Below are 13,780 nucleotides of genomic sequence, written 5' to 3'. Positions count from 1 at the left end.
CCCTCCCGGCGCGCTTCTTTCTCCTTTCGCCGGGCCGCCTCGGAAGCAGCACGGCAGGAGAATGTCCCGCGTTGCACGTAGCCGCACTGGGCGTACACGGCCATCGTTACATTTTATAGGATTTTCGGTTCCGCTCGGGAGCTCGGACCTTCCCGGGGGCCGCAGATCCGAAATGGGCGCCGCTGATTACGTAATGCGAAGAATCGCGTTTCGCAGCATACTCGCGGTGGCGCGCGGAGCCGCTGTGTAGCGCGCAGCAGGTAGTCGGAGGCATGGTCACTCGGCGCGGAGGAAAGGGGAGCAGAAGGAATGATGAAGGAACTGCTACGCTGCTCTGCCGTCCGCTGCCGCACTCATAATGATATAAGGAGCTGCGCTTCCGCTCAAGCTTTTCTTGGGGTCATCCTCCAGTTTCTACGCCGTGAGGAGCGATGATCTGCAGTCTTAAGCTAACCGTGGCAAAAAAGAAAAAAAAATCAGAAATCGAGGGAAAAACTTACGAGTACAGTCATGAAGTAAGAATGGGACGTATCTCACAGCACTAGCGACTTAATATTCAGCACTCTTGCTTACGAGGTCAGTAATGCGAATCTATGGTTTAAAATATTCTGTATCAACCGCGGAGCGCTTGTTCGTGACATTATTGGCAACAACGAATGTCATGGCGTCGGTTTGCTCGGTGGTTAACAATATACCGAAAAAAAATGCGTGTGCGTGTGGTGTGGTGTGAGCGTGGCTGGATGGTGTGCGTGCACGTTGTGCGTGTGTCAGTGTGTGGAGGGGCGGGGGTGCAGATAACTGTATGAACCGAGTCGCCAGAAACAGAATGGAGTAAATGTGCACACGATAAAAAATCTCTGCTCTTCTACTCTGGGAAGAAGGATGACCAGCGAAGCTGGTAGCAGTGCAAGGAGTGCACGAAACAATAACGCTGTATCGGGATTTGTAAAATAGTATTTTGGTGGAAGTTTGGGATTTTCAAGGAAAGTAAAGAGCAGAGCCGCCGTAGCACCGTCGAATCCGCATCGACGGCAGTTTCTGCGAATGCCCCACGTACTGATCTCGTGAGGCGCTTAATCAAAGAAACATCCCCCTCGCGAGGGGCACGATCAAATGCAGAGCATTTCCGGGGGCGCACGACGTTAAGTAGTTTGCGTTACGTTAATGTTGTTGCACTTGTGGCAACTGCTGACGAGAGAGCACTCGTCAGCAGTAATTTGAATGAGTCAACGATATAAGGCGCGTTCGTAGCGTCCCATTCTGTGTCGGCTTCGTGGCGCAGTGGGTAGAGCACCATGTACATTGCGTTCCGCCCGCAGGGTCGAGGGATCGAAACTAGGCGCCGGATAGTATTTTCTTTTATATAGTGTAGAGGGAGGGGTGCGGACAACGACGGTGCGGACTACGACGGGACAACGCGGGTGACACCGTGAGTTACTGAAATGCTCTGCATTTAAAACACGCCTGTTTCTGATTTTCCATTGAGCATACTTCCTAACCAATTAGATGAGTGGAACTTGGAAGAACTAGCTTTATTTTACTCTAGAGGCCAACGAAGGAGCTATCCATTTCCCTCCAGCGTCGTAGGCATCTTACCGTCTGTGTAACGCCGCCATACAAACCACTCGACCACGGAGGACAGCAGTCAGGTCGACCACGTTGAAATCTCTCCCGGCACAACAACGGGTATGTCAACAGTGAGTGTGCGAGGACTGCCTGCGCGTGCACGCCCCTTCCCCAAATAGATGCATAAGATGCTGTGCGTGGGGAGGAGTATACACGACTTGGGGAAGAGGTGACAGCGGTAGAGAAGAGTATAAAGTAAGATTGTAACCACACTCTCTCCGTAGATGGTCCTGCTCCTCTGCATAACACACAAGGTGGGAAAGCCATCTTACAAAAATCAAGCTTTCATCGATCTCCCTTGAGTCGGCTTCACCTTTCAACAGACATGCATGGCTGCGAAGAAAATGCTTCAGATGTAAGAAAATGTGGTGATCCGATGGCTCTTTTTTATTTTGTGTGAATTTGTCAACACGATGAACACAAGCCCCCGAGTTAACGTTCCACACGGGCGCGAGAACTGTATGGGGGAAGGGGGGTTAAACAAACAGTTTGGCTGTAAAAAACAGTAAATGTCTTGCACCGTAGTATAGGTATTGAAGGGCGATGGTTGTGTTGTCACCCCCCACGAGTATATATATATATATATATATATATATATATATATATATATATATATATATATATATATATATATATATATATATATATATATATATATATATATATCCGACAGCATGTCACAATCAGAGTCAACGAGCTACAAATAGAATTTCGTGAACCGAGATTTCCCATTCTTGGCCCAGGGCAGTAAATATACCAAATCCTGTATATATTAAAAAAAACAGCGTTTTTTGCAACACTTTAAAGGATGGATGCGCGATCAGGCAGCAGTCGTCGCGTTCTTTTGGTGTTTTTCTGGGCACAGAACTTCACCTCAGGACTCCAGTGAGCGCTCGTCAAAACCTCGCATGCAGGCTTTGAATGTAGTTTGGTGGAATATAATTCACCGGGATCATCATCATGAGCCTGCTCAGGTCCACTGCAGGACGAAGGCCTCTCCCATTGACCCCCATCCGCTCCTGTCCTGCGCTGCTCGAGTCCCCGGCATGCCCCCGAATTTCCTTATTTCATCCCTCCATCAGATTATTAGCCTTCCCCTTCTTCTAGACCCATGTCTTGGTACCCACTCTGTTACCCTAATTGTCCACCGGTTGTCGGCTCGTCTCACTACGCGGCCAGCCCAAGTCCATTTAGTTTTCTTTATTTGAACTATGATACTGTAAACTCTAGTTTTTTCTCTGATCCAGGTAGCTCATTTACTGTCCCTGAGTGTTATTCCTAACATTACGCGTGCCATGGCACGTTGAACCGACCTAAGTTTGCTTTGAAGTTGTTTAGTAAGGCGCCAAGTTTCAGCTCCGTATGTCATCAGTGGCAGTATGCACTGGTTGTAGACTTTTCTTTTGAGTGACAGAGGTAGCTTACATTCCATCATTTGGGAGTGCTTGCCGAGTGCGTGCTCCCCAGCCCATACCTATTCTGCGCCGGATGTCTCTCTCGCGGTTGGAGTCAGCACTAACCATCTGTCCAAGGTAGTTGCATGCGGTTACTTTTTCTAGCGTTTCGCTTTATAAGCTGAAGAAGACGTTCTTGGCATGCTTATTCCTCATTGCTTTAGATGTATTAATATTTATTTTTAGCCCTACGGCCGTGCTTTCTAATTGTAGTTCCTCAAGCATTGTTTGCATGCGTTGTGCAGTCTCGCTCAGCAAGACTATGTCGTCCGCAAACCTCAAATGGCTCAAGTATTCCCTTTTCATCATCAATACTACGTTTTCCCAGTAAAGCTTTCTAAATACCCCCTCCAGACATGCTGTGAATAGTTTTCGATAGATGGTATCTCCCTGTCTTACTTCCTTTCGGATCGGAAATTTATCGCTTTGCTTGTGGAGGCTTATCCTGCCCGTGCATCTATTATATATGTCTTTTAGAAGTCTTTTGTAGGCTTCCTCTATTCCCTGATCATCTAGTGCTCCTAAAACGGCTGCGGTGAGCACGGAATCAAACGCTTTCTCGTATTCTATAAATGCCACGTAAAGGGGTTTAGTTTATTCTGCGGATTTTTCTATCACTTGGTTCCCGACATGGATGTGATCTACGGTTGAGTACACTTTCCTAAACCCAACCTGCTTTCTGGGTTAATGGGAATCCAGGCGGTCACCGATGCGGCTAACTATAACTTTGGTAAGCAGCTTGTATACAACAGAGACTAGGCTGACGGGTCTGTAATTCTTAAGGTCCTCGGGATGTCCATTTTTATGAATCAGAATAATGTTGGCGTTTTTCCACCCCATAGGCACTTTTTGAGTCTTCACGCATTCCGAAAATAGTACAGCAACCTTTTCCAGTACAATATCCCCTCCCATGACTCACCTCCCATCGGGATAATATGCGACTATACGCAATTAGCTAATACAGTCGACTAATGTTATAGCAAACAATGATATAGCGAATTAATGAATATAACGAACGAAATTCGATATTTGACTGGTTATGCTGAATTCCAATGGCAGTAGTGCTGCTTATAACGGAACGGTATCAGTTATACGGAATTAAGTTTGCTCAACGTGTCGTAAAATGTATCCAAGCTATGGCGGAGGGTTAAAGCCTCTCCAAAAACTTGTCCCTTGATTGAAAGCTTGCAGCTGCAGTAAACGGTCTATTGTGCAGGGAATACTTGGAGATATTTCCTTGTTATTTTCTCTGGAACCCACAGGGATGCGGGTTATTAGCACGGGCGGGTTGTACGCTTGAAAATGTGGTATATAGTTATAATTTAGCGCAGAAAACACAGTGCTCTTTCGTTCCATTCCATTGTGCATTACGATTGCCTGCTGCACGTTGGGCTTATCTCCTGTTCTATATCCAGCAAATTAGGTGCGCACTTTTATAACGAATATCAGGTATAACGAATAAATTCTCGCTCGTCGTGTAGTTTCGTTATAACGACGTTCGACGTTTGATAGTATACGATGGTATTCAGTTAGATATGTGACGGGGAGTGGAACTCCGTATAAATGGAAATTATTTTTCCAGGCGTGAACGTTGCGCGATCTTTGCCTCTGTATATGGACAGAGAGTATATATGGAGAAAGCGGAGAACAGATTGGTGCAGTACGAAGTTCTTAAACCTCGCCTACATGGCGTATAGCTCTCAAGGGTGTAGAAATGAAGGAAGAGGCGCTGAAAGACTACAAGCGAGGAGCTGAAACAAGAGGGCACAGAAAGGGGAAAAAAAAAAAAGACGCGATAGCCCTCGGCGCACTTTACGACGTGTTCATCAAACAGGTTTCCCATCAGCGGAGCAGTATATCAAGACCTACAGCGCAACCGGTCGTATAACTCGCGGCCACGTCGAGTGGGCTGCGGGGGAAAAGGGAGAATTGACGAAGCAAGCCAGGCGAGAAACGGCGACTAAGGGAATTTCGAGGGAGAGAGAGACAAGTCGATTACCTGGTCATTGCCGACGAAAAACGTCACAATTGTTGTCATCGGTCCTAGGCGTATGCTTCCAACTAACTGCACGGTCAGTCGTGACTGAAATTTAACAGCGCAGCGGTAACTATCTTTGCCACGTGAACCCTCTTATTTTTTTCCTTTTGACTGTTGTGGCATGCCAACTTCCGACATTTAATCACCTCTCTCGTCCACCCAATTATGCCTCCAGGCTTTCAATCGCTCAGTTTTCGCGTTTATTTTGTCCCCTCTTTCTATTTTCTCCTTAAGGACACCCCTGTAATGAGGGACCAAGGGAAATTCAATGGGTAACGCGAGAAGAGGTAGAGCGACAAGTTCTCCCTAGTTCCCACAGATATGACATGCATAACAAACTGCCATTCTTAAGGTTCGCGCTTAGCAGGGAAATTAGCGCTAGTCGATACGGAGTCACAGTGGCGCTAGCTAAGTAGTCTTGCCTTATGTACGGGCACAAGTAAGCGAAGGGTTCGCCACCTGTCCAGGCGCATGTCCGCAGCTGCGCCCGGCCATGCACCTGAACAGGCGACACGCGCACCCAAGCTCTGAACACTTCGTTCGCTATAGAAAAGGGTACAAAGGTTGCAGGCGAGGACTCACCATGATGAAATGTCCTTGCGGAGCTCTCCTGGAGCAGTTGACCAGGCGGTTACGCATGGAACAGCCAGTCACGGCTCGCTCTGCAAGACACGAGGAAAGGAGAACGGAACTTAAGGACACGAGGCGCAGTGGGCAAAAACGGCGGGCTGCCGCTGTCATGACCACAAGGCGGAACAAGCGGGCGAGGAATTATTTTTTTGATTCCGTTAGGCGTCCAAGACAGAAGAAAAACGATTGAAATAACGTCACAAAATTCGAAATATTTATGTGACGGTTAAAGAATGTTTCTTGACCATTTTCATTGTTTTGGATAATATCCCTTCCCTTTTTTATACTCTCCACGAGTGGAGAGTATTTTGTGCTTCTTCGGCCTTTTTACTGAAGACAGCATAGCACACAAGCAACAGAGTGCTTCAGATGCAGTTCTTGTGCGCCATCTAGTGGTCGGTACCATAGCCAACGCGATAGGAAAACCTGCGTACGGGGAACCAGACAGTTTGGCCTCAGAAATGCTACGTATGTAATAGGATGCATTATTTTCTGCTGACATTTTCCATTATGCGAAAGTCCTGTATGAAGTTAGATAACTTTACATTACCTATAATGCGGGCCAGCCTTCCTTGCTGGGGATCATCCGGGTCTCTCCGAGCGGTTTTCGACTTAAAATTTACGTTTCTTCAGTGGCGCACTTGAAAAAAAGAACCAGTGCTCGGATCAAGGATCAGGTCAACCTGATCTCCCGCGCTAAGGTAGCGGGTATACGGCCTGCGGCTTTCCAGACTAGGAAGATGCCACCCACCTTTCTTTCTGTTTAGTTTATTCTTTCGGCTCTGACAAATGTTCTTCATTATCATCATCATTTTCTGTCTATGGACCTTGTCAAGCCCTAGCAATACTTCAAATTGCTACTTCCGGCGTTCTGACCATGTTTCTTTTTTCTTTTTCGCTGTTTTGTTGTTTTTACATTTAAAGCCCTTGGATGGGAATTTTTTGCTAATGGTCAGCAGGTGGTCGGCCCGATCTCATATATTCAGTAACGGGAGAAATAAACTAAAAAAAATCAAAGCCCCTTTCTCAAGAGAAAGATTCTCACATGCAACCTGAGTCAGAGTCAAAGTCTAAAATTAAAACTGTATGGCGCAATCGTATAGACGCCGGCTCGATTCCGACCCTGGGAAGCGTATTTTCCGTGAGGCGCTTGATGTGCCTTCGCATGTCATCATCATCGTTTTGTGAAACTCTTTGAGTAAGTTAGCTGTTAGCTTTCCTGGAGTGCGTTTTGCACAACAAAAGACGACGCCATCAGTGAGGCATAGAAAGCTTCGCTTCAAACCCCAGCGAAATTACCCGTTTTTAAGGTCACTGCAAAACAAAACATATTGATGAATCACCTCAGCATTGAGGTAAAACAAAGCTTCCGTTCAGTGCCACTAGACCAAAACAACCGCATGGGACAACTGCTAATGACCCTCCACACCGATATCCTGTGTTCAAAGGACCCTGCAATGCCGCGACTAACCGTTTTTATTCATTCGTTTCATGGAAGAACTTCGAAAATTGCTATCGCCAAAGCAGAGAGGCACTACGTAATTTGCTCGTCTTCTGCTTTGTTTTTGTTGCGAAAGTTTCGCTGAAGTGGCTGTCGAATGCGTTTTTTTTTCTTTGCTGCAACCTAAAGGAAGCTAATAGGCACGATATAGCTCGAGTGACGTCACTCAAGTGCGCAAACAATGCCAACACCGCGAAAGGAAGAAATCGTTTTGAGCCAGTTGCGAAGTCATCTGATGTAAGAGCAGTAATATTTGGCTTGGGTACGTCGCGGCTAAGTACTCGACCCGTTTGCTGACTACGTTCTAAAAGCATTTCAGATTTAGAAAGGAATCTTAAAAAAAGTGCTGTAGGGGACTTCTCAATCAAAACTTGTGCACCCAGACTTTGTTTTGTGTGCGTGCGTGCGTGCGTGTGCGTGTGCGTGTGCGTGTGCGTGTGCGTGTGCGTGTGCGTGTGCGTGTGCGTGTGCGTGTGTGTGTGTGTGTGTGTGTGTGTGTGTGTGTGTGTGTGTGTGTGTGTGTGTGTGTGTGTGTGTGTGTGTGTGTGTGTGTGTGTGTGTGTGTGTGTGTGTGTGTGTGTGTGTGTGTGTGTGTGTGTGTGTGTGTGTGTGTGTGTGTGTGTGTGTGTGTGTGTGTGTGTGTGTGTGTGTGTGTGTGTGTGTGTGTGTGTGTGTGTGTGTGTGTGTGTGTGTGTGTGTGTGTGTGTGTGTGTGTGTGTGTGTGTGTGTGTGTGTGTGTGTGTGTGTGTGTGTGTGTGTGTGTGTGTGTGTGTGTGTGTGTGTGTGTGTGTGTGTGTGTGTGTGTGTGTGTGTGTGTGTGTGTGTGTGTGTGTGTGTGTGTGTGTGTGTGTGTGTGTGTGTGTGTGTGTGTGTGTGTGTGTGTGTGTGTGTGTGTGTGTGTGTGTGTGTGTGTGTGTGTGTGTGTGTGTGTGTGTGTGTGTGTGTGTGTGTGTGTGTGTGTGTGTGTGTGTGTGTGTGTGTGTGTGTGTGTGTGTGTGTGTGTGTGTGTGTGTGTGTGTGTGTGTGTGTGTGTGTGTGTGTGTGTGTGTGTGTGTGTGTGTGTGTGTGTGTGTGTGTGTGTGTGTGTGTGTGTGTGTGTGTGTGTGTGTGTGTGTGTGTGTGTGTGTGTGTGTGTGTGTGTGTGTGTGTGTGTGTGTGTGTGTGTGTGTGTGTGTGTGTGTGTGTGTGTGTGTGTGTGTGTGTGTGTGTGTGTGTGTGTGTGTGTGTGTGTGTGTGTGTGTGTGTGTGTGTGTGTGTGTGTGTGTGTGTGTGTGTGTGTGTGTGTGTGTGTGTGTGTGTGTGTGTGTGTGTGTGTGTGTGTGTGTGTGTGTGTGTGTGTGTGTGTGTGTGTGTGTGTGTGTGTGTGTGTGTGTGTGTGTGTGTGTGTGTGTGTGTGTGTGTGTGTGTGTGTGTGTGTGTGTGTGTGTGTGTGTGTGTGTGTGTGTGTGTGTGTGTGTGTGTGTGTGTGTGTGTGTGTGTGTGTGTGTGTGTGTGTGTGTGTGTGTGTGTGTGTGTGTGTGTGTGAACAACAACAACGACCATCCCCATATAGCCCCCTCCCCTTCTACTAGTGTAGAACGGTACCGCTGCCCTTCGACACCCATTACGTACGCCCATGCTAACGGTTGCAAGGAGAGTAACCAAAACTGTCACTGATCTTCGTGTGGGGAACTTAAAACAAGCCCTGCGACGCATTTCACGCCCACTTTTCCCCACACCCGGTGCACACCCACGTGCCGGGCGCTGCACAGAGGCTGCGAGTGAGCACGCGATCGGGCATGCGTGTTACGGTAGATGCGCTCGCTGCCCGTGGTGAGCACAGGGAGGCGCGCCGGTCATCAGCTCGGGCCCGCCGCATTCAGTGACCCCCGGCGCCATAAACACGTTTGGAGAGCGAGCAGCCCTTTGGTGGTTCAGCAGCGCGCCCTCGGCACCCATCTCCTCCAATCAATAGCGCCTCGGCGGACCGCCGAGCCAGACCACAGAGACAAACCGTGCCTAATGAGTGCGGGAAGCCCAGTCTTGGCGTGCACGGCTGTGCGCCTGTGTTGCTGCTGCTCGCCAGCGCCGCCGCGACGATGCTCTTTCGACACGCTGGCGCCCCAAAAGGCGATACGGCCGGCTGACTCCCGTCCAAACAGCGACTGCTCGAGTTGCTGTAACCTGCTTATATGGCGTAGCTTCGGTTTGCGCTTTTGCGATAATTTTCGCTGTCAATCACGTGCTCCGCTTTCTGGAATACGTTTCATAATTTGAGCCCTATACTTCCGAGCGGGCTAAAAATTCACGGCTCGTCATGCGACCCACTGAGAGATACATGTACAAACTAGCCTAATGTACTAACTAGCCCAAGTTCGCATTGTACTTAGGCAAAAGTCGACGCGGCCCCTTTCACACGATACTACTGCGGTCAGAAATCATCATTGAAGCAACCTCAACATTTCCGTGAACCCGCCGTAAGTTATTTTGTGTAGAGGCGGTACCGGCCCCTTCTGGCCTCCGCCTTTTGGAAACCCTTGCCAAACGACGGAGGCTCACTGCGCGAACACTTTTTAAGCGACGGCACGTTGCACGGGCGTTTCAGCAACCCAGCCTGTCGGCGCCTCCTCGACGTGGCCACGTGACGTGCCTTGGCTCTCACGTGCTAAGCATGGCGCACTGCCATCCTCTCCCCAACACCTCTGCAGCACGCCGTGACTCGCCACGCAGAGCGCGCACACATCTCCTTTCCCGCCAGCTCCAACTCTCTCCGCAGCTGTCGTTTCTGATGACAACTGGACTTTCATATACAATACGACCCTCCTTATAACAAAACTATTTCGTCCCGTTCACAACTGTTGCGCAGGTATAGCAAGTCATTCCTGCTTATAACGAAGCACCGCTTATAAAGAAGTCAGTTCCGTAGCCCAAGGAATTCGTTATAACAAGCGTTTACTATACATTTAATGCCGCACGCCGCGTTTAGACCCATATAACGGCATGCTCTATTAACAACACCAGGTGGTATAATGACGTAGCCTCTCACTAACGCGCACAGCATTGCTCAGGTGTGGAGCTTCGGCGCGCGTAGCTTGATTTGCAATTACATCTTTTCTCCGCGTATCCCCCCCATCCCCCGCCAATTTATTTCGAAATCTTTAAACCAGCCAGTGAAAATTGCAGTTTGTTTTATAATCTATGTGCCAGGTATTAAACGGGAGGTGCGCTGACATTTGCATTCACCGCGATCAGAAACTAGTGCCATTTAAACTTACCCCCTGGAATGGTCTCGGAAAACAAAATCTCAATGCGAGAAGCCAAAAATGACGAATGCAGCGCTGAGTTTAAATATTACTCTTCATGCGAGCGGAGGAGAAATCTCGCCATCGTGAGATGTCGATAAGCTACAGCTACCTGCACGTACTGGCTCGCTTCCCCAGCTCCTCTTTCGCCACGGAGAAAAAGAAATGGTAGTAATTCATTTAATATTGGCGGAAATGTCGAAATACGATTCCTGTGGTAAGGAACTGGGCAGTATGAAAACGGAGAAATTCCCGGACTACAAAAACCTGTTTGCGCATTGTCAACCAAATTACAGCACTCTACAAATTGTTGTGATCTTATCCGCCTACTTTTCAACACACATTTACTTTTCTCAATTATCATGGGTATGTAGAAATAGCCTGGGCGGTCTTTAGGGGTGCTTGAAAAAAAAAGAAAAAAAAAGCTCAGCTGAGGCGGGTGTTTACATGGCATTTTCGTTTTATGCGGCAAAACGTACTTGAGAACGTGAACATGTAGACACAGATCACTGAGAAATTTGAAACGCTAAACGGTCAGCTACGCACACAAAAACCATTAAACAGTGGCACATGATTTGTTGCAGAAAACAATTCATAACGGGGACATTTAGAACGCCAATTTTATCAACATAATAATCATCAGCGGCATCACAATAATAATAATTATATCATAACAATATTAATAACCCCGTCTGTGCCCACTGCATGCATGACCAAGGCCTCCCATGTTCCTCCAGCTGTTTCCGTGTTGTGATGCCCGTCCATTCTATGGCTCTGACTTTTCTGCTTTCATAGCTCCATCAAGTTCATGGCCTTTCCCTATACCCGTAGTCCCGTCCCTCTGTAGCTAATCTGTTGCCCCGATGGTGCACCGGTTTCCATTCTATGGCCAGCACAAATCCACTTTCTTATCTTAAGAGTATGATGCCTTCCTCCACCACTAGTGCCGGATAAGGAAATTGTGGGGCCCGGCGGCTGCCTGTCTCCTTGGGGCCCATAGAGTAAATGGTTGGGGCCGATCATAATGATACGGATGATTCGTTTAAGACGGTGAAAATTTTGAAGCCCACATGTTGCAATGGTTCCCGGAAACTGATTCATTGGTTTCAGTCCTAATGTTATTTAACGGCTATTATCTGGCGCGCACGTCAGCATGTTTTATTCCCCGGTCCATCACAAATTCACAATAATCGAAATGCGGCAATGGCCCGTAGGAAAGGCCAAAGAACATAAGAGGCTTTTCTTCGAAAGAAAAATTTTAAGCCTTCTCATAAACACATAAAATTCAGCAAAACCTATGTATAGCCGCAGCCTTTGAACACCGAAATAGCCATACTAATCATATACACTGACTTCACTTCTAAATAAATGTTTACATTCAATACAATTAGCAAAATCAGTCACGTCTGACTCATTCGCCCGTAACAAAACGGGAACAAAGAACGACGTCCTCCACACTGTACACTGGTCAAAACCTAGCAAATGAAAGAAAGTAGCACTAAGTTAAACATGAACAAGTATACAATTTAAAACGGTACTTTATAGCTTTTCTAACTCGCAAATTCCCACGTTGGTCCATCAAAAAAAAAAAAAAAAATCTTTCAGCAGTCCCCTTTCAATCGACATGATGTCTAAAGGCACTAATTCTTTGTGCAGATAGAAGAGCGCAAGCAGTTTTTAATTAAAGACAGCTTTGAAGAAAAAAAAGGAGTGTTCAGCCTCCTAGGTTGTTACAGGAATGGTTAGGTAATAACCTCAGAGCAATAAAAATATTAAGAAAAACGCTTTTTTTTTTTTGCTGTAACATTTTCAGCACACCGCCTGCGTATCTTTCTTGGAAAGTGCACCTCCCCAGGTAGTGAAAAGAGATATAGAGAAATAAATGTTTATTGTCTGAAAAGACTAGCTAGGACTTGGTCCTTGCCGGCCCGAGGTGGTAGGTCTCCTCAGTCAGGAAACCTGTGGTCGACCGGTTCACCAGATTCTTCTGGTTCTCGGGATCCTCGTAGACGAGCAGTGCGTCCCACTTTTCAGCAATGTCGTGTTGACCGGCTGTATGCGCGCTTGCAATATCTTGTGGTGCGGCAGTCAGGGTTGTTGAGGATGCTTGGCTATACACAGACGGGTATGGGCGGTGGTCTTCGCAAGGGCACTGCAGGATCATGTGCGGCAAGGTGTCGGTCGGTTATGTCGCAGTAAGGGCAGAGATACGGAAATCGCGTTACCATTTTCGAACCTGTAAGGCTGTGCTCAAGTTGTCAATTACTACACTGAACTTTCCTTGGGTTTAAAAAGTTCCCTGTGTACTACAGAAATCAGCACATTATGCGCACGTCTAAACCCCTGTGTTTGTCTAAACGTCCGGGCAGAGAAACGTCCGTGTACCGAAAGGTTAGTGCACTGAAAAGACTGTACCGAAACGCCCACAACCAAAAAGACCGGAGTGGAGCTCGGAGCTTTTATTGTTAGAGGTTGCATGGGCCCATCCAACTTTGTACAATAGCTTCATTCCGGAAAACTTTCTCAGAAACATCTTGAAAAAAATAAAGACATTGAATTGAAATGATCGCCAAGGCTGTCAACCATAAAGTTAGGGGTTGTGCCGGCTCGTCCCTATCTGTCACGGATTAGTTAGCTTCGGCAAGAAGCCGAGGTTGAAGCCCCGGCTACCCGATAGCAATCCACCCGCCGTGGTGGCTCAGTGGCTAAGGCGTTGTGCTGCTGAACACGAGGACGCGGGTTCGATTCCCGGCCGCGGCGGCCGCTTTTCTAATGGAGGCGAAAAGCAAAAACGCCCGTGTGTACGAGATTTCGGCGCACGTTAAAGATTTCCAGGTGGTCAAAATGAATCCGCAGCCCTTCACAAAGGCGCACCGCATCGCCTGCGTTTCGCCGGCGTGTTAAACTCTGCAATCAATCAATCGGATAGAAATCCAACGGCCGGGCATTTGTTACCATGCTTATCAGCGACAGAAGGGTATACATAACAGCAGACTAGAGGTCCGGTGTAAAGGCCACCAGTATCCCGTCACCAACAGTCACCACTGGCATTTAACATGTACGAGTGGTATAGATACGATTAATAAAAAAAATTGTCGCGGAGGAGAGACATAACTATGTACGTACGCAGATTTTGCATGGAGGAAGGCAAAGAAACAGCTGTCGCTGTCAGCCTTTCAAGTGTTGCACTTGCCGTCACACGAGTCAGAAGAATAACAAGAATGGGCGCAATTCCTACATATGATCCACT

At 47.5% G+C, this 13,780-nt stretch overlaps 1 protein-coding gene across 1 annotated transcript in view; it reads right to left on the bottom strand.

Annotated features, from left to right (window-relative positions):
• The window catches only part of Zfh2 (Zn finger homeodomain 2), a 369,044-nt gene that overhangs the window by 136,141 nt on the left and 219,123 nt on the right, over nucleotides 1–13,780 (bottom strand). The window contains exon 4 of the mRNA XM_077687303.1: nucleotides 5,701–5,780. The gene's annotated coding sequence lies outside the window, so the exon portion shown is untranslated. The remainder of the gene's footprint in view (nucleotides 1–5,700; nucleotides 5,781–13,780) is intronic.

The sequence above is a fragment of the Haemaphysalis longicornis genome, unplaced genomic scaffold, assembly GCF_048455015.1.
Source record: "Haemaphysalis longicornis isolate Haplotype H1 unplaced genomic scaffold, Haemaphysalis longicornis Haplotype H1 scaffold_1, whole genome shotgun sequence".
Taxonomy (NCBI): Eukaryota; Metazoa; Arthropoda; class Arachnida; order Ixodida; family Ixodidae; genus Haemaphysalis; species Haemaphysalis longicornis.
The sequence above is the reverse complement of the archived record's forward strand: the minus strand, read 5'-3'. Positions and strand labels throughout refer to the sequence as shown.